At 36.4% G+C, this 20,541-nt stretch overlaps 1 protein-coding gene across 13 annotated transcripts in view; it reads right to left on the bottom strand.

Annotated features, from left to right (window-relative positions):
- The window catches only part of Fur1 (Furin-like protease 1), a 193,947-nt gene that overhangs the window by 146,814 nt on the left and 26,592 nt on the right, over window positions 1-20,541 (bottom strand). The gene's annotated exons all lie outside the window — the stretch shown is intronic.

Below are 20,541 nucleotides of genomic sequence, written 5' to 3'. Positions count from 1 at the left end.
CTCGCTAAAACTCGAGAACGGCTGGATCGATTTGGCTAATTTTGGTCTTGAATTATTTGTGGAAGTCCAGAGAAGGTTTAAAAGGTAGATAAATATGAAAATGCTCGGAATTAAATAAAAATAACAATTTTGTTTTCCCTTTGATATGTCCCCCATTTAACGGGTTCCTTTTATTTGTTTTAAGTTTATTTTATACAAAAGTTTAGGTCTTTTATTTATCGATTGAGGCACTACGAAGTTTGCCGGGTCAGCTAGTTACGGATATTTATTTTCCTTATTTGATATTTTATTAAACAATGTGATTCATTCATCGTGGAAATCATTCGTAAACGTAAGTAAGTAATTCATTAGAAACAATTGGTACCTATCTGATATGAATACGGACTGTAGGAGCGCTCGATACGAGTACCTACATTTAACCCATGCCTCAGCCCGCTGAGATTCTGGCGGGTCTTCTCAGCGGGGTAGTAGATTCATTCGCGAAGCAGTTGCTCTGATCTGTTAGATCTCCTTTGGAGGTGCTCGGGCAGCTGTTAGCAAATCCCACCCGTCCTGGTGAAACTAGAAAGGCCTCTGGGCCACCAGTAACCACTCATTCATAAAAAAAAAAAAAAAAATACATTAACGAAACGAAACGAATACATTTCTTTAGATCACGACGACTTTATTCAACAGAACAGAAATAAAACAAGGTTAAGAGAATAAATAACCTGCCGTGAACCAATCATGTTTCATTGCATTACAATGGCTTCCATTTGTATATCTAGAAAATACTCTTTATTAATTGCATTTATCTAATTACGCTTCTTCGAATACAGTTCAGTCTTAGCGAGGCCGTGAACACTTATCGCTTTGACTTTGTTTGTTCAATAAAATTCTCAAGCCTTCACTTTTGCCATGATCTATTTGTTACATCTACTTTACAAAAGCAAGATGATAAATTGTCCGAGGCAGTTAGTAAAATTACTTTTTCTCTTTTCACCACGATTTATATTTCGATAATTACCGAATTAGCTTTTCTTGTATGTCACGGCTCTAGTATTGTTAATAAATAAACATAGACAATGTGAATTCAATGTATTCTTCGGTTGTCGCAAACCGTAGACACAATTACAACATTTGATCATTTGAATATAGCCGTCCGTGTCCCGTGAACACGGAACATACCTTCGAAACGTCACTAAAGATAAATTGATAATAAGAAAAATGAAATTAAACCGTAAAAATTGTTTTAATATTGTCATATCAGGCAAACGCTGAGATATTAGATTGGAACACTACGCCATCATACATTTCAAACCGGATCCCATGACTGCTACATGTATTGCAGTAATATTCGTTACGATAGTATATCTGCTTCTGTTAACCATACGAACTATAATAATTAAAAAACTACCATCACTAAATTATAATGACTAGTGACTCCGCCGAATCGCGTATATTTTTAGAGCATCGCGAGGCTAGACAATCCAATATGTGTTTTTAGTTTTTAGAAGCAATATACGCAATGAAAAGCGTATTCATTTATATCGGCATAGAAGATTATCTTCTTCGCACTCCCAATATTTTGCATAAGACGAACTGGTACTGGTGGTAGGACCTCTTGTGAGTCCGCACGGGTAGGTACCACCACCCCGCCTTTTTCTGCCGTGAAGCAGTAATGCGTTTCGGTTTGAAGGGTAGGGGCAGCCGTTGTAACTATACTTGAGACCTTAGAACTTATATCTCAAGGTTGGTGGTGCAATTACGTTGTAGATGTCTATGGGTTCCAGTGATTGCTTAACACCAGGTGGGCTGAGAGCTCGTCCACCTATCTAAGCAATCTATACTATCTATACTAATATTATAAAGAGGAAAGATTTGTTTGTTTGTTTGTTTCGAATAGGCTCCGAAACTACTGGACCGATTTGAAAAATTATTTTTCCATTAGAAGCCGACATTGTCCCTGATGAACATAGACTACTTTTTTTATTTATTTTTTATTTTATTTTTTTTGGTTTCATGTGTGTTTTAATGTTTCCGAAGCGAAGCGAGGGCGGGTCGCTAGTAAATAAATAAAAAACTTCAACACAACCGATTTATTATTTAATATTATAATACTAAATGGCAAAAATCCTATACTGAATAAGTCTTGCTGAATCACTGAAATATTTTGCATCCATTAATTTAATTTAATGTTATAGTACAAAAATCCATCGACCGAATATTTAAGATTAAGAAAGGAAACAAATAAGATACTCGTACTCAATACGTAGTGCAGTGATTCTCAACCATTTTTTTGTTGCGGCACATATTTAACGACTTCAAAATTTGGCGGCACACAAAAAAAAAGTTAAAAATTATTTACTTACTACAACACACTGCATAAATAGTTTATCAAAAAAATTTAATATACGAAATAAACTAAAATATACATAATTTTTTTTTTTTGTGGATTTAAATATATATTCATGTTTAAAATATTTTTCTTTTAAAATGATATAATTTAATAATATGTATTAACATTATTATATATTCGCAAAATTTGGCGGCACACTTTTGAAATTTGGCGGCACACAAAAGTGCCGCGGTACAGTGGTTGAGAATCACTGACGTAGTGTCTTAAAAGTGAATAATCACAACGGCTTTCGTCTCTTCGGAAACAGTTAATACATCGCGACTCGTGGAGTACCGTCAACTTGTTTATTTATTGCGAAACTTTGGGAATTCCCCGAGATTACGACTTTGCGCATTGTTCTCAGCCTCCTCGTGTAGTTTGATCAGAACAAGTTCTTTGGAGACATGAAACGTGTATTCAGATGCCGGATCTCACTCAATATAGAATGTTAATAATACTAGAGGTCCCGCAGTAGTCGAAATTCGACTATAATTATTTTGGAATTGTAAGTTTGTACACTATTATGATTGTATTTTATATTTCTATAATCACAAATTTCGCCAAGACTACACTATAAAAAATATTAACAAAGACAAACAATGTTTAATCTATTCTCAATTTGACAACAGACGTCAAGAACAAAAGTTTGACAATAAATAGTGTGCATGCGTGTGTGCGTCAAATACATGGTATGCATTGTGTGTAATGTTTTCTTTATTGATTTAATGTATCTTTTATGCATTATTTAAAAAAAATATTAGCATTATGCACTTCTTCTCTATATTCTCTATAAGTGTGGAAAATTTCATACTCCTCCGTCCGCGCAATTTTCGTAAAAAGGGATACAAAGTTTTTGCTTCGCGTTTTAATATAATATAGATTGTTCAAATAACAATGTGTAGTCGTTTGTTTTTAATTTTGTTATGTGTAAATTGGATCGATTAGTCAATCACGAATGAACCATAGAGGTAATGTGAGTTTCAGAAATGATGTAGAAGTTTCTAAAATTATTTATTTCAGTTAACGGAGATAAATGTGCATTCTTAAAGTAAAGGTTGTAGAAATGTGTGTTGTTTCGTGCAAATTTTGAGTTTATATTATGATCTTAAAGAATATTGTTTTGAACAAAGCATCAATAATAGGTGCAATACGGTTTCAGATATCAATATACTTTCGATTACTAGATTTTCGCAGCTAAGCGGTTTTTTTTCTCTATCTTATACCTTTAAACGAGTAATTCTTGTATATAATATACCTATATAATCTGAATCTCGGAAACGGCTCCAACGATTTTCATAAAATTTAGTATACACGCGATTTCGGGGGCGATAAATCGATCTAACTACGTTTTATTTTCAGAAAATGTTGCTTTATTCGTGTTTTCAATAATCAACGCTTTCCGACATCTATTGGCGAATAATAATACTATTTTTCTTAATTGAGGGCAACTAACCGCTTTAAAGACACAACAAGATGGCAGTCATCATCTAGTGATATTTAAATTTGAACTATCGTTCCCAATTACTGAATGTATCAATATTCGTGGTCTGACACGCACTTGTCAATTTCAATCGCTCTCAAAAGAATATCAATAAGCAAGCGTTTCGAAAAGAAGAAAAAAATCCGGGAAAAAAATTCCGGGAAAAAATTTTTTGAAACAAAATCTTCCATCGACATTACAATCAATTGTCTTTTAACGGCACAATGAAAAACGCGAGGTATCATCACTTGTGTCAACAATGATGTATTGTCCGAATAACCAACACCAGATTAGATAAACATAATTGAAGCGACTTTTCATTGTATTATTATAAAGAGCAGTAATTAACCGAGATTATTAATTTAATTCTCGACGAGAGAGAGAGTCTTGGTAATCAACAGCACTTTAGATCAAGGAAAATTATGTTATTTTCTATTCACTGCCGACATACTTACGATGTTTTGTTTTTAATCGACTTCAAAAAAGGAGGAGGTTCTCAATTCGACTGTATGTTTTTTTTATGTTTGTTACCTCATAACTTTTGTACCTCGACTTTGTAACTTTTGTACCATACCTCATAACTTTGGGTTAATCGATTTTGATGATTCTTAATTTATTAGAAAGCTGACACTTTCCGTGTTGTGGTCACATTTCGATTAAGTGCAGGTCTGATAATGGTATCCATGAGAAAACAATATAAGTCTTAAATTTGCATTAAGTACGTGGGCGACAAATAGATGAACAATAACTCAATATCACGCCAACCGATTTCGATGATTATTATTTTTAGTGTAAGTATATTAATTTTGATTTTGTTTTGGAATATCTTTTTTTTTATATGAAGTCGGTTTTTGTTAAAGCATGTCTATTTACAATTATTGTACATCTTATTGACGGGTGAAAGACCATTGGGTTTTTTTAATAATTGACATTTATCTTTGTAATTAAAGATCATATTTATTCGGTATCAGTATCAACAATTCAATGTTTTTAATTGAACTTCAAATATTTACTGGTGGAAGAACCGCTGTGAGTCCGCGCGGGCAGGTACCACCTCCCTGCCTATTTCTGCCGTGATGCAGTAATGCGTTTCGGTTTGAAGAGTGGGGCAGCCGTTGTAACTACATGTACTGAGATCTTAGAACTTATATCTCAAGGTGGGTGGCGCATTTACGTTGTAGATGTCCATGGGCTCCAGTAACTACTTAACACCAGGTGGGCTGTGAGCTCGTCCACCCATATAAGCAATAAAAAAAAATGTTTACTACATTCAAATAAATAGCTGAAGAAGTTTTTTGTAATGATATTTTTTCCAAATTTTAGACTGTAAATGGCTCTCTTGTTGCAAAGTTGCAAAAATGTCCCTTAAACCAAACAGCCGTCGTTATGATATTAATTGTACATTTGTTCCGAAAAACTTTGTACAATTTCATCAAAATGCGATTTTTTTTATAAGAGCAAGGTCGCCAGCCTAAACCGAGACAGGTGGTAGCTAGCTTTGACTATGGCTCTTCCGTCAAATGGTATAGTTTATTTTGACTTACAATATGAATGTTCAATCATGTCAAGGATAAAAAAAAAATCGATTTGTGTTCGACCCGTTTCATGATGCTATCCTTGTTTTTACCTCTCTCTATGCATTACTATTCATATATGCATGTATGCGCTATGCATATATGCACCGCCATAGGACGAGGCATACGGCCAACTAAGGTGAGCCATGACTGTCGCTCGTGGATAATTTAGCCCTGGGTACAGTTAACCGAAAACTAACCTAATATCTCCGGTATTAGAGGTACAAAATGTTACAAAGGTAATGTAGCATATGAGTAGATTTGGAACGTTAAATTGCTGTTGATAAGGTTGAAAACAGATTGAGTTCTGCAGCACGAAGTTCACGCACGTTTTCTGCGTCAATTGGAGACTGCAATGTCAACAGCCCAGCTCCATCAATAACTGGATCGATCCTCTTATTTAGTCGACGACCTCGGAAAGTTCTCTAAAATCAATTGAATGTGCAATTTCGAAAAGGGCACATCTCTGAAAATATAAAATGTTCAGGAAATGAAAAACACTGATTATTTTCGAAAGCAGTGTAAAATTTAAAATATTAACTTTTGAGATATTTTAGTGTTAATTAGCAAATGAAAATTACTGGAATTATTATAAAATAGGTGTAGGTAGGTGTAGGTAAGCCTCAAAACTACATGTATATGAAAAAACGTATTTGACAAAATATGCGACATGTGCCGAAATTGCATATTCAATTGAGACTTGGACATATCTAAAAGCGGGTGTCCTAATTCAAGCTAAGCTCTTAAGTTATGGAAACTTAAGGGCTTTGGTAACCGTTCAACTTCACCTCGGTTGAGAGTTTCGCCTGCCAAGCTACCCCGATCATAATCCTTTAGTAAAAAAGATTCTCTAACACGATAATTTATAACACGGTTCCAGTACGAAAATAAAATATCCTCAAAACTCTCTTATAACACGGTACTTCTAAAACACGATAACGGAATTTTTTGTTTAAAATTATTTAGAATGTTACATTATGTACTGTGAACGCGCAATAAAGGGAATTAAGGTTTTTTATTGTTTTTATTCATCATCATTCTCCTGCCCTTCTCCCAGTTACCTGGGGTCGGCGCAACATGTATTCTCCTTCCATACTCTTCTATCATTTACCATTTCTTCGCTCACTCCCCTCTTACAAAATATCGTCTTTCACGCAATCCATCCATTTCTTCTTAGGTCTATTATTATTATTTATTATTTCTTTTGTATTGTGTTTCTCGAAATACTTAAGATATTTCGGTATAATGAAGATCACGGGCCTAAGCCAAGTGAGCTTCATTTTCAACTTGCAGAATATTTAGGTCTTCCTGCAAGAATTGACGGACTATACGGCATGTGTTTAATATTGCGGCTTTTTGCATGGTCATGTACGTGTTTTCTGCTATGTCTAATATTTTTAAAGATTGGAGTAGGTGTTTAGGTATAACGCCTGTACTGGATAGTAAATTATTATTGTTTTTATTATTATCGTTTATTGTTTATTTTTTACATAATGGGTAAAAAATACATATACAGGCATAGTTGAGATTGATAATTCAGAAAAATAATCTCCATTTTGTACTGACTTTTAGTCTAGAGGGTTTCCGTTACTTTTATTAAACATGCATTTAAGCTCAACGATTATAATTTTTTAATTTAGCACTGACGTTCTTACCATCTATATCAAAATATTTCAAGACAAGTCTCTCCCGTGTTTACTAACACAAATCCCATACGAACTAAGAACTTCCGACACCACCATAGCTGCAATAAATGCGGCCATTCGTGGTTACGGCGAAACGTTAACACCCTTGAAAGGTTCAAAAGCGATCGTAAAACAATTAAGTTTAACGCCTGTGAAAGTCTTAAATCTATTTCTGGTGTTTCGGTACACGATGATGCTATTTACACGTTTTAATTGATCTCATTAAGTCGAAGTTTAACTCGAGTTTAAAAGTGGAACGGAGCGGTAAACGTTTTTTTTTATTGTCGTTTAATAAGAAAAAAATATCGTAATAGCAGTTACTAGAACTTGTTCGGCATTATGTTACATATGTACATATTCTAATGGCCGCTAGTGAGTCCTATTTGGTTTTTTTTTTTATTGTTTAACGAGTGGACGAGCTCACAGCCCACCTTGTGTTAAGTGGTTACTGGAGCCTATAGTTATCCACAACGTAAATGCGCCAACCACCTTGATATATAAGTTCTAAGGTCTCAAGTATAGTTACAAAGGCTGCCTTACCCTTCAAACCGAAACGCATTACTGCTTCACGGCAGAAATAGGCAGGGTGGTGGTACCTACCCACGCGGACTCACAAGATACACTCTTGGAGAAAATGGAAAGAGTAAGCAACCGCTTACGCCTTAACATAAACTAGTCGAAGACCAAGATAATGATGACAGATCGAGGGAACCAAATGGCATAAACTTGCACGCTTAACCTACAGAAAGTGGATGACTTTATCTATCTGGGCGCTAATGTCTGCAGCAACGGGTCTTGTGAGGGTGACGTTAGACAGCATAGGCATAGCAAAGAGCGCTAAGTCACAGCTACATAGAACATGGAGAGATAGGAGAATATCTCTTAAAGCCAAAATGAGACTTGTCCGAACTCTGGTGATCTCTTTTCTTCTTTATGGTGCTGAGACGTGGAGTCTGAAATCAGCTGATCGCCACCGCATGATTGCCTTCGAGATGTGGTGCTGAGGAAGATGCTACGAATCTCGTGGACAGTATATCGGACTAACGCATCCATATAAAGACAGCTCAATATCCAAACCATGCTCTCCATCCTCAACCATCCGGAGGATATTTGAGTTCTTCGGTCACATTGCCAGAAAGAGCGGTGACAATCTTGAAAAATCGATAGCAAGATTGCAGGCAAAAGATCTCATGGTCGCAATCCAAAGCACTTGTCCGACCAAATCACCACCACTCTGGATACCACAGTCTACGATGCCAGACGCACCGCCGATAACAGAGGAAGATGGTAAGTGGTTGCCGTCGCTCATAGACGTCAGTAATGCCAAGGGCAGAGCCAAGCCGCTGCCTACCGCTTAATACCTTAATACCTAATACCTACCGCTTAATACCTAATAACCTTTTAGAATCAGTAACAAATATAGGCCATCCAAACAAATATAATGACTTTCTCTTTATTCCCGAGACGATAACTATAATAGTCGTAATCGAAATATTGTATCTGTTATTACTATTATCTTACACCGGGCGCAATATCTTTACGATAACGTAATGAACTTACTAAAACAACAAATATTGATGTTTGTTTCTTAGCTTAAATTGATTTGATAGCTGAAGTTAGTTTCGTACGTCAACCAAGCGATATAATGTTATTAATACCAATCACTTTCGAGTTTGAAGAGTTTAACCATTTTTTTTATGAACGGCAAGTAAGCCCGATTTATCTATAGGCTAAAATACCCGTCGAGCCACTCGCATCAATAGCAATAAGGATGGAGTTATTTCAAACTCTTTAATTCACTAACGCCCGCTCTCAGATTCAAATATAGATGTCGCAGTGAAGAAACCACGAGGGGCATTACATAAACGTAAATCAACAGGTTCGTAAACAAATGAATTTTGTACGTAATTAATACATAAATGCTAATGGAATTTCCCTTTTGAAGTCCAAAAATGTAGTAGAATGAATGAATACCTATGAGCACGAAAATAGATAACTTCTGTCTTCTTTGATACTGTTTATTACTATGAATAACAAAAGAGAGAAGTCATTTTTTTATTGCTTTTGTAGGCAGACGAACATACGGCCCACCTGATGGTAAGTGCTCACCGTCGCTCATGGAAGTCAGCAATGCCAGGGGCAGAGCCAAGCCGCTGCCTACTATAAGCCAAGCCGCTGCCTACCATATTATTGTTTGAAATCTGTGGTCAAATTGAGAATAGATTGATATTGTTTTTCTTTAATATCATTTATCTATAGTGTAGGTTTGGCGAAATCTGTGTTTATATTATAGAAGTATAATAGTATTTGACAATAGAACCATAATGATGTTTAAACTTATAATTTCAATTAATTATAGTCGAATTTCGACTACTGCGGGACCACTAGTAACGTTAAAAGCGCATCATTACAATGGGGACGCGACATCGCGCTCTGTAACCTCTCCCCTGTGTAGCCCTCCGACAGAGAAGTCGAGAGCAAGGGCCGTGGCACCGATCTATGTAGTGGAGGTAATTAGGCAAGCGGTCGGAAGTTAGCCGACCCCTTGCCCTGACCGAGTTGTCTCAGCGGAATTCAGGTACTTGGAACGAAGGATGCAACCGTGCATTAAGTATAAAGGCTTTCTCTTCCAATTTAAGATCTTCGAAAAATTCGACCTCAAGATAGACTAGAGCATTAACGTGGCACGTTAATTGGCCACATCAATATAAAACCAGTTCTACTAGCTCGGTCGAACTATTCAAACACTAAAAACTAATGCAATTTTGTGCCTAGTTTCAAAATAACGAATTGGACGTCATCAAAAAACTATAGAATTGACCGAATGGACGTGAACTATACACAGGTTTTTTTTAGCACGAATCACTCAATCCATTTGCTTTCGAACGGATAAAACTGATGAAAAGTGCCCGCTGGTAAACGTATTGGGAATAGCTTCGGTACTAATAAAAGTAAGCGACACATGCTCTGGCGATGTGTGAATAGAGAAGTAAAATGAACGAAAAATATAATGTAACTTTGCGCTGCTGTTTCGTAATATAAAACTAGAATAGGTGCTAGGTAAAAACTAGATTTTTTTTAACTAACTATTCGTTGGAAACTCTAAAATGATAGTCATTAATTTATAGCTACTTTAATATTATGTGTTATTATTTTTATGAACTTTTTTTTGCCTTCCTATTACTAGTAACCTCGAGGGGTTTGTTAGCTTCATCATACGTGTAGGCAAGCTCACGGGGCTTAGCCTGAGAGAGTTTACTAATATCTACCCTAGCAAGAGCAATGCTTCGCTGAATCTACCACCGGATCGGAATCGCGATCCACTTAGAAGATTTCGCTTATTATGCAATAATACCAGAATATGTTTGTATTATTTTATTGATTGTTAACTGGTGTCCGTTCAATAAAAGTGTTTTCTCACATGCTTAAGCGCTTCCTGACATGTAGGTACACTTGTTGATATAATTAATTACGTATCATTAGTTAAATAAATTATAGCTCGAGTATATCTACTCAACTCAAGTATGGGTTTTGAGCGCGGCGACCGAATCAAGAAAATCCGAAACGAAAATAAAATCTAACACCCCCCACTCCACCTACCATGTAGCTCGCGTTCAACACATTCACACGTTGCGCTTGTTTATTGTTTGTGAATAAGAGCGCGGTGTGTGATGTCGCACTGCATGAGCATCATGAAAAGCCTGCCCATCTCTCTCTCGCGCGGTCTAGCTTATGAGTGTGAAGGGGACAGTTAATGTTTTGCTTTTGTTAATGTTTATAAATATAGCGATCTTGTTTTATTATTGTTTTAATATTAAATTATTAATGTCTAATCATAATTGCATAACTTGATAAAAATGCTATGCAATCGCTTTACCGCGGCAGTCCCCGAGTGTCACTCGTGATATTTATTTTTATGATTGGAATAAATGTTTATTTTTATTACACTGTAACGTAATTTAAATATTTTTATAGTTGTTCGTTTACGCAAATCAACTATATACGCGGTAGCAACTCACAAATTATAGGCTCCTTTAAATTATATCAAACAAAGGATTCATGGTCTGTAATAATCATTATTTTTATGTAAAACCTTAATAAATAAAAACCTTCAAATACCTATGACTTTGGTACATATACCAGCCATATTGGTAAGTGTTTTTCTTTTTTTGTTGTGGAAATTTAGGTTATTGTTCATTCCATTTGTAGAATGATATTGATGCAATAACATGCGCTCGCTGATGCCCTAAATATGCCTTAATATTCGTTCATTGCCAGTGACCCCTTACAATAAATACTCGGTGTGAATAGCGGAAGTTATCAAACAGCATCGAGTCAAAAAGAACGTATTTCAAACGTTTTAGTTCCATTCCCGTATTATTCATGGTACAGGCAATAACTCACACGAGAACAGGTGTTCCTCTGCGGCAAACAAACGATGTTCGATCGAAAAACCGACGCTTGTACTCACCGAAACTGACAAAGTACCGATTTAAATTTTTTTAGATAGAATCACTTATCTATGTTTTTTTATTGCCTTTGTAGACAGACGAGCATAAGGCTCATGAGTTGGTGAGTTATCGTCGCTCATGGACATCAGCAATGCTAGGACAACAGCCAAACCACAATTGCTATATTTTTGCGTCTAAGTCGTCTATACTAATATTATAAAGAGGAAAGATTTGTTTGTTTGTTTGTTTCGAATAGGCTCCGAAAGTACTGGACCGATTTTTTTTTTTTTTTTTGGTTTCATGTGTGTTTTAATGTTTCCGAAGCGAAGCGAGGGCGGGTCGCTAGTAATTGTATAATATAATTAATGACTGTCTCGTTTTTGTAATCAGAATGCATTACTGCTTCCCGGCAGAAATAGGTGATGGTACCTACCCGAGTGGATTGACAAGACGCCTTAACATCCTTTCCCTACCTATTCGCTAGAGTAGCCTAGGGGGCCTCAAGGGCCTCAAGGGCTCAACTTGAGAGAATATGCTAACACTAGCCCTAGCAAGAGCAGAGCTTCGCAGAACCTAATGCCGGTACTGAATCGCGACCCACTTTCTTTTTTCTGCTACCTAAGCTGACAGCCTTGAGAGGCTAGTTCAGCGTAACCTTAACTAGTAGGTAAGCTGACGGGGCTCAAACCGGAGTGATGCTAACATTGACCCTAGCAAGAGCAGTGCTTCGCAGAATCTACCACCGGATCGGAAACGCGACCCACTGAGAAGATCCGGCGAAAAACTCAGTGGGCAAATTACCATCAATAAAATACCTGAGATTGATAAAGCCCTTTTTCCATTTGAGTCGAAGCTTTGAAGGTGTCTGACCTTTTCGATGGTAGCTTATTACGGTCGCTAACAACATACAATAATTTGGCCGTAAGTAATTTCAGCAAAATATCGATAATTTATTCGCGATATGAGATATACATTCTGATCGCAGCGAAGCGTGACAGGAATTAACTCATCTAACATTTCATTTGCACAAGAACAACTTCGGTACTTTCAGAGAACATTTCCGTAACCATATAAATTTTACGACATTATTAAACGCGTTTCAGAAAGTCCCTAAGCAGTGAGAGAGCCTTTGAATAAAGCCTTGAAGTTGTATAAAATTTTAATATCTGTCTCCTCGGTACCGTTGAAGGCAGTACCACAAAGTTCGTGTTGAATGAAGATCTGAGAATCCTCCCAGCTTTTACGGATTCACTTATGTTTCCAAAAAAAATGGATCGTAAAAATGTATCTTTTAATTTATTATGTTACTTTTTTTTGGTATTACACTAAATCTCACGGGGTATCTGGTGTTGAGTGTCATGTTGACGCCCACTTTGAGGATTGAGACCGAAGTCTCAAGTCTTGGTACATAGCTGAGGTCACACCCTTCAATCCCGTAATGTATGCCTGATTCGCAACAAAGTTAGTCAGGATTTTTTAAATTTTTATTGCATAGATGGTTGGACGAGCTCACAGCCCACCTGGTGTTAAGTGGTTACTGCAGCCCATAGACATTTACAACGCAAATGCGCCACCCACCTTGAGATATAAGTTCTAAGGTCTCAGTATACTTAAAACGGCTGCCCCACCCTTCAAACCGAAACGTATTACTGCCTCACGGCAGAAATGGACGGGGTACCTACCCGTGGAGGCTCACAAGATGTCTTACCACCAGTAATTACGCAAATTATAATTTTGCGGATTTGATTTTTATTACACTGTTTTTTCTTTTTTTTTCCTACCTAAGCTGATGGTCTAAAAAGACGATATCAGCGTCACCGGGCTAGTAAGTAAGCTCACGGGGCTCAAACCTGACGTTGTTGCTAACACGAACCCTAACAAGAGCCGTGCTTTTCAGAATTTACCGGCGGCCACGATGCGAGGGTTCTCGTGTCGTGCCGCTTTATCGAAATGGTTTATTACACGATGTTATTGCTTCACCGTGGAAGTCAATCGTGAACAATTGTTAAGTACGTATTTCATAAGAAAAATTGGTAGCTAGATACGAATGGACTGGGCGTTTTATCCTTTAGGCCACGACGACTTCGAAATTGTGGCACCTATCACCTACCCGACTGACCTCTCGGTACGTCCTACTCCCAGTAAATACTACTAGCGAACTTCGTCAATAGCATAAAAGTAAATGTTATTCTTTCTGGATTCTGTAAATACTTGTCTTATATGAATAATGTTGTCACTTATCATGTGACAACTTTGTGTTTGAACGCATTGTTTAGAACGAAGCTAATAGAACTTCCAATCGTTAGAAACGACTATAGAACATATTATTATAATAGTTAGTGGCTGATTTTTACCATACAGTAACTGTTACGAGCAATACCAGATAAATATGTAATAAATAGCGTTAAAAACAAATTGCATTTAATATTTATTCCAAAGCGATTTTGTTAACGAATTGTCTTCGTTTTCATTTTCGGGATTAGATACATTAAAATTTAAAATCCTGATATACATATTTTATTATTTTGTTTGAAACACGAACTAATATCTATTTCAATCTGTTTTGAAAGTACTTACAAATATTTATACTTACTGGACGTCTAGACGTGGTTATTCAATAATTCGTACCTGTAAAAGTAAAGTAATAAATTAACATATATTTCGATCAATTAATGTTGATATTTTTTTTCTTATTAGAACCCAATTTAATGTTTTGGGTTAAGGCTGTTACTTTAATTTCATTCAGCGTATTCAGAATAGAAAGAAAACAGGAGGAAAGTGCTGATGATATTATAATAAAATATAAATTACTCAAAAACAAAAACTACTTTTATGTTATTTGTTAAAACTTAAATATACTCATTTATTATTATCTTTTAACTAATAGGCTTGAAGTAGATATTGAGAAGTTTTTTCGTTTTGAAGAGCGAATGTAATTTATTATCAATAAAATAAAAAACAAATGTTTGTGGGGAAATTTACTGAAGATAAGCTGGGACAAAAACATTCAATACGCCCCCTGTTAGTGTTACGATTTCTGAGTAGTAATACGTGATAGTGAGAGTTTCCTGGCTATTTCTTCTTTTTTTTTTTCATTGCTAAGCTTTGAGAGACCATATCAGCGTCACCGGGTAAGTAGATGAGCTCACGGGGCTCAAACCTAACGTTACTAACACGAAACCTAGCAAGTGCCGTGCTTCGCAGAATCTACCACCGGATCGGAACGCGACTCACTGAGAAGATCTGCCGAGGAATCAGTGAGCTAGCCTCTGTTTCGTTTATACCCTCTTAGAATACTAGTCACATATCGACGCTTGAAAGGCAAACGTGACTAAGCGACAATAACTGCTTTGTACATAAATGATAGGCAATAACCATATTCGATGCGCAAAAAATATATATTTCTAGGTCTATTAAAATCATTTCAATCCTACAGCTAGATTCGTTAATTTTTTTTTTTCCGGTATTTCAACTTTAAATTAGTCTACTGTAAAGTTCACGCATTGTCGCTTAGTCACGTTTGCCTTTCAAGCGTCGATATGTACTTAGTATACTAGGTACTTACATACGTAAGTATTAGATTTTGACTATGTCGCCCTAGTGTAGTGCCACTCGATCTATTCGCGTAGGTACTTTAAAACTGATGTATATTTTCGTTGAAATAATGACACTGTACGTTTCTTCCATTGGAATCCAATTATTTTCATCCAGAGTCTACCCAACAGGTTTTTTTCTAAAAGTGATTCGCGGTTTGGCTTTTACTAGCCTTGATTTAAGTAATTTGGTATTGTTAAATTTCATGAATAAACGGTATAAAATGTATAGACAGTCTAACAGCGTTAATGTTTCGTAAAGTTCAGTTACGGTTAAGTCATCAAAATGGCATGCAAATACGAACCTTATCATAACACATTAAGACCTAGCATTTTGTTAGGATTCATTCGGGGACGGAGGAGAGAAATCTCGTGGTCTTTTGTCACGCTCAAGTCTCGATCCGTCGGTATGTTGGGGACAATGAGCATTCGCATACTGTAGATACGAAAGGAACTTAAACGACGATATATTTCCTTCTACAATAATCGCCGTTATTTCCATGCGTATACAGTAAAAAACTGTAAAACTTGAGATCTTGCTAAAAGTGTCACACATCTCTAGCTATACAAAATAATAATCGCAACACCAAAATTTTTGTAATAACGAAATATTTAGCTGAATTTTTTTTTTTTTTTTTGTTTTTTTTTTTTTATGATTGAAGGATTACTGTTGGCCCGGAGGCCTTTCCAGTTTCACCAGGACAGGTGGGCGAGCAAAGGCTCAGCCAGGAGGCTATAAAATTATAGCTGATTGACATTGATATCTCTATACTAATATTATAAAGAGGAAAGATTTGTTTGTTTGTTTGTTTGTTTCGAATAGGCTCCGAAACTACTGGACCGATTTGAAAAATTCTTTTTCCATTAGAAGCCGACATTGTCCCTGATGAACATAGACTACTTTTTTTAATTTTTTATTTTATTTTATTTTTTTGGTTTCATGTGTGTTTTAATGTTTCCGAAGCGAAGCGAGGGCGGGTCGCTAGTCATTGATATAATGACATCGATATTATTGATAATTTTTTTTATTGCTTAGATGGTTGGACGATTTCACAGCCCACTCACAGGTGTTAAGTGGTAATTGGGTTACTGGAGCCCATAGACATCTACAACGTAAATGCGCCACCCACCTTGGTATATAAGTTCTAAGGTCTCAGTATAGTTACAACGGCTGCCCCACCCTACAAACCGAAACGCATTACTGCTTCACGGCAGAAATAGGCAGGGTGGTGGTACCTACCCGTGCGGACTCACAAGAGGTCCTACCACCAGATAGAAAAGTTACAAAATAAAAACATTAAAATCTCATAAGAGTTTACTACTAGATATTTGTGTCGCTAACGAAGGGGAAGCTGATACTTATTTTAGATATGCTGTTGAAAAATTTACTACTCAGGAAGCATTACAATAATTAAAACCATGTAAATATTTGTTAGGAACGCGCGCCGCTAACGAGATAAATCTTTTATCTCGTCTCCTACACTCTTCCAACATAGCTCATATTATTTTAGATTAAAAATGTACTCCATTAATACAATAAACTATTTAAAAAATCGTCACTTAAATAGCATGATTCTAAATCTTTTTGTTTAGGCTATGGATGGATATACAGGATGAAATTTGGGTCTAAGAGGTTCCGGGAATCCTTATTAACATGCAAATTCTATAAAGAAAAGCATTCGAGAGTTAAGCACACCTGCGCCAGTAACCTACATTGGGATTTGACCTTTTTACCCTTCGGGCCTGATATTCCCCGAAAACAGCAGACGAAAATGACAATGTCCATTTCGCGCAGATGGACCGACCAAATAACAGACAGTCTAGTTATAATCCAGTCGACGGCTGTGGTCATTGCGCGTTAACCTAGATAATATTTTGAGCGCGAAAATGTAGATTAAGTGCCAAGTCAATGTATCATGGTTCAACGATATTTCTAATTTAAATTCTAATACTTAGTTATTATATGGATTCCAATGTAAATATTGAGGTTTATTCGTTTGCTGGTGACGCACGACTGGGCACCGTTCTCGGAAGGCCGAACAATAAAAACCGCACGCAAATGCGGGCAATGCCTATTGTCTCACAAATCGGTGCGCCCCCCGTATATCTCACAGGTGGTTGCTAAATCCCGTACAAGCTAACATACATTGGCGTGTCGCGACATGAAATCCGAAAAAATCTTTTATAGCACAGGTGTTATCGAATATTCCTCTTGCGAAAATGCCGTAACTATTTCTGACGGTCTTGACAACGTTATCGGGGATTATCATGTTGGCGTGTCAAATTGTGTACGTGTGTACGTACTCTGACGATATATTGAAAATCGCTCGCAATTTTATTGTAACGTTGATTTTTCGTGTTCATTTTGTTGGGAGCTCTTTTAGTTTCATTATACAAGTTCGCAACGGGCGGTCGGTCAGGTAAACGTTTGTTTTTGCTGTAGGTCAGCCGTTGGAACTCAATTATCGGAATGAATGTTGAGCTGTGGAAGTTTTGTTAATTATTCACCAGGTTCCGCAGGTGCTTTTGATTTCAATCTTTTGTCTCGCCCGTTTCCGACAAAACAACAATTACTTAAGTAAAGAATTCACTTGAATACTAAACGTAAAGAACATTTGAAAAGGTTATCAGATTAAATGTTCGTTCTTTGCATACCTATTTTAAGTCCACTGCAGTAAACTTAAGGTTTTGTTCAAACGGTACTTGAACAATACTTAATTTAATAATACATTATGCATGGCTGTCCGCTTTATTAGCCATGACTGTACCTTTGTGTCAATTGATTTATAGTGGTAAAAAATTTACTATTGCCTTTGATATTGTCAAAGACAATGGTAAATTTACTAAACCGCAGCAACTTTGCATTAAATCAGTCGTTACATACCTTATATTATAGCAAAGTATAAATAAAATCATACTGAGAGGCTATTAGTTCTTAAGTGTTTAGTTTAGTCAAGGTAGACCCGCAATTAGTGAGGTAATGTGGTCATAAATCTCAGATGGCATTTTGAACATAAGGATTCAGGAGAGTGGAAAGTGGTTGTTTTGTGCTCATTATTTTCATATAACATAACAACCGTAGCCAAATTACTTCAGAATGTTAAGACAATTTTTTTTATGTCCCTCTAATGAAGAGATGAGTAGTTAAACAATATGATGTATATTATCATTTTATCATTTGGTGATCAACCTTCCTTATTGTAACGGAAAATATTTTGGAACTATTTATTTGAACCCTTGCTTGCCCCTTAAAAATAAAGAAATCTTGTAAACTCCTAAGCACGTAATTACCAAAAGGCAGTGTTATAATTACCAAACATCATTGAAGTTTGTTACTACAAAAAGTTGAAAGTCGAATGTCCATACGTTTTAATTTATGCAGGTCCCAAATTAGTCACGATGCTTGGTAGAAAATTGGTCTTTGGGAGGTCCAAATAAACGTTTAGGGTAGCTGATTCATCAGACCTTTCGCGTTATCTCATCCTGGCGATAAAACGTGGAAATCCTCGCTCTCCATCATAATAAGCAAAGTCGGTGTTAAATATGTAATTTTTTGTTCATGTCATAAAATGAGATAAATCACACCGGCGACGACACTTACCTGTGCTATTGACTACACAATTTTTTATTTACAAACTTAATTTAGCATATCTATCTAAATATGATATTCTCTTGTGATTGATTCGAGTTGTGAGTTTTATCTAATTAAACATAAAGCCCCCTGAAAAATTATTAGGCATAATGAATGCCAACCATGAGTATACAACAATAGGTAAAACATACCTACATTAGTAACCGTGTATGAAACAACAACTTTATAATCAATTCATACAAATACACGGGACTTGATGATTCATGAACTACAAATTCATTTCAAATATTATTTTACGCCGAACATATTGTTAAAATTTAACAAAAAAATTGCAATGCTTATTTTCTTTACGTAACTGGATTGGTCACAAACGTTTTCAATTTAAATATTACAAAAGGCCTCACAAAGAAACTAGCGTTCCTTACAATGGGCTACCTAATACGTGATTCGTAACAAGTAACATGATTTTGTTTTCCTATCTATGCTGTTAGCCTTGAAAGTCTATATCAGCGTTACCCTAGCGTGTAGGTGAGCTCTTGGGGTACAAACCGGAGGTGTTGCTAGTACTGGTCCTAGCAAGAACAGTGCTTCGCAGAATCTACCACCGGATCGGAAACGCGACCCACTGAGAATATCCGGCGAGAAACTCAGTGGGCTGTCTGTGGGTTAATTTACTCGCCGAGCCCTTCGTCGCGAACGACGAGTTCGGCGAGGACAGTGGCTGGTGCTTGAGGTACCTAAAAGCACCGTTAATGGATCGGAAGGATCCCTAATTACGAGTTTAGAGCTTCGTCGACTGTTTACCATTCGGTCCACAGGATCGGGTATGCAAAATGATGATTTGCCTATTTTAGTAGACAAATATAAATAAATCGACATTATCCGCTTAATGATTCATTTACAGTGAACATCAAACATTAAAACAAACAATAGTAATAACATTTGCGCGTATTTTCCTTCTCAAAATCTGGCTACAAAGTGCCCTTACTCGTCTGGAAAGGCCACATCGGTCGTTAAGTCGGCCGTAGCAAACTTTGTCCTTTGAGGGGCTCGAGGGCCCTTCGTTACTCCAGCGCAATATGTAACAGTGTTATGATCCTGCACGTCTCCAGGCCCTCGAAGACTCTTCCGTGGAAAACTTGAGAAAACGAACGTAGCGTGGATGCAGATGTCTCGAGTACCTACGTGAGAGCAGTATTACCGAATCCGAGAACTGCTTGAGTGCTTAACAAGCGTAATTTGTATCTCGACATGAATCTTCGACATTATATTTATCGTGAGATTGAATCTCTCAAATGCTAACTAGATTCTGTATCATTACAATATAGAAGCGCTTTATTAGGGTAATAATTATTTCATGAATCTATACTAAGACTTTTTTACAGTGTCCCATTACTTACCCCGTGGAGGACATTTTTTTCTGCAATTAAATAATTATACACAATCAAAACTATAAATTTACGTGTAATAGATGCGTTTATGAAGTACATTATAACCTGATTTAATCTATACTAATATTAAAAAGAGGAAAGATTTGTTTGTTTGTATTGAATAGGCTCCGAAACCACTGAACCGATTTGAAAAATTCTCTCACTGTTTGGAAGCTACACTATTCCCAAGTGACACAGGCTATAATGTTTTTTGAAAAAAATAGGGATCCTTACTAAAACTCCAATAATGTAACCCAAGGTGTAAAAAATTACCTAAAATATTCTTTACATCGCGTGCCCTGCGAAAACTATTGATGATCAAATAAAATAATGTAGTACGACTTTGTAGAACACATTAT

The sequence above is a fragment of the Bombyx mandarina genome, chromosome 21, assembly GCF_030267445.1.
Source record: "Bombyx mandarina strain Sakado chromosome 21, ASM3026744v2".
NCBI lineage: Eukaryota > Metazoa > Arthropoda > Insecta > Lepidoptera > Bombycidae > Bombyx > Bombyx mandarina.
This window is presented reverse-complemented; position numbering and strand designations above follow the sequence as displayed.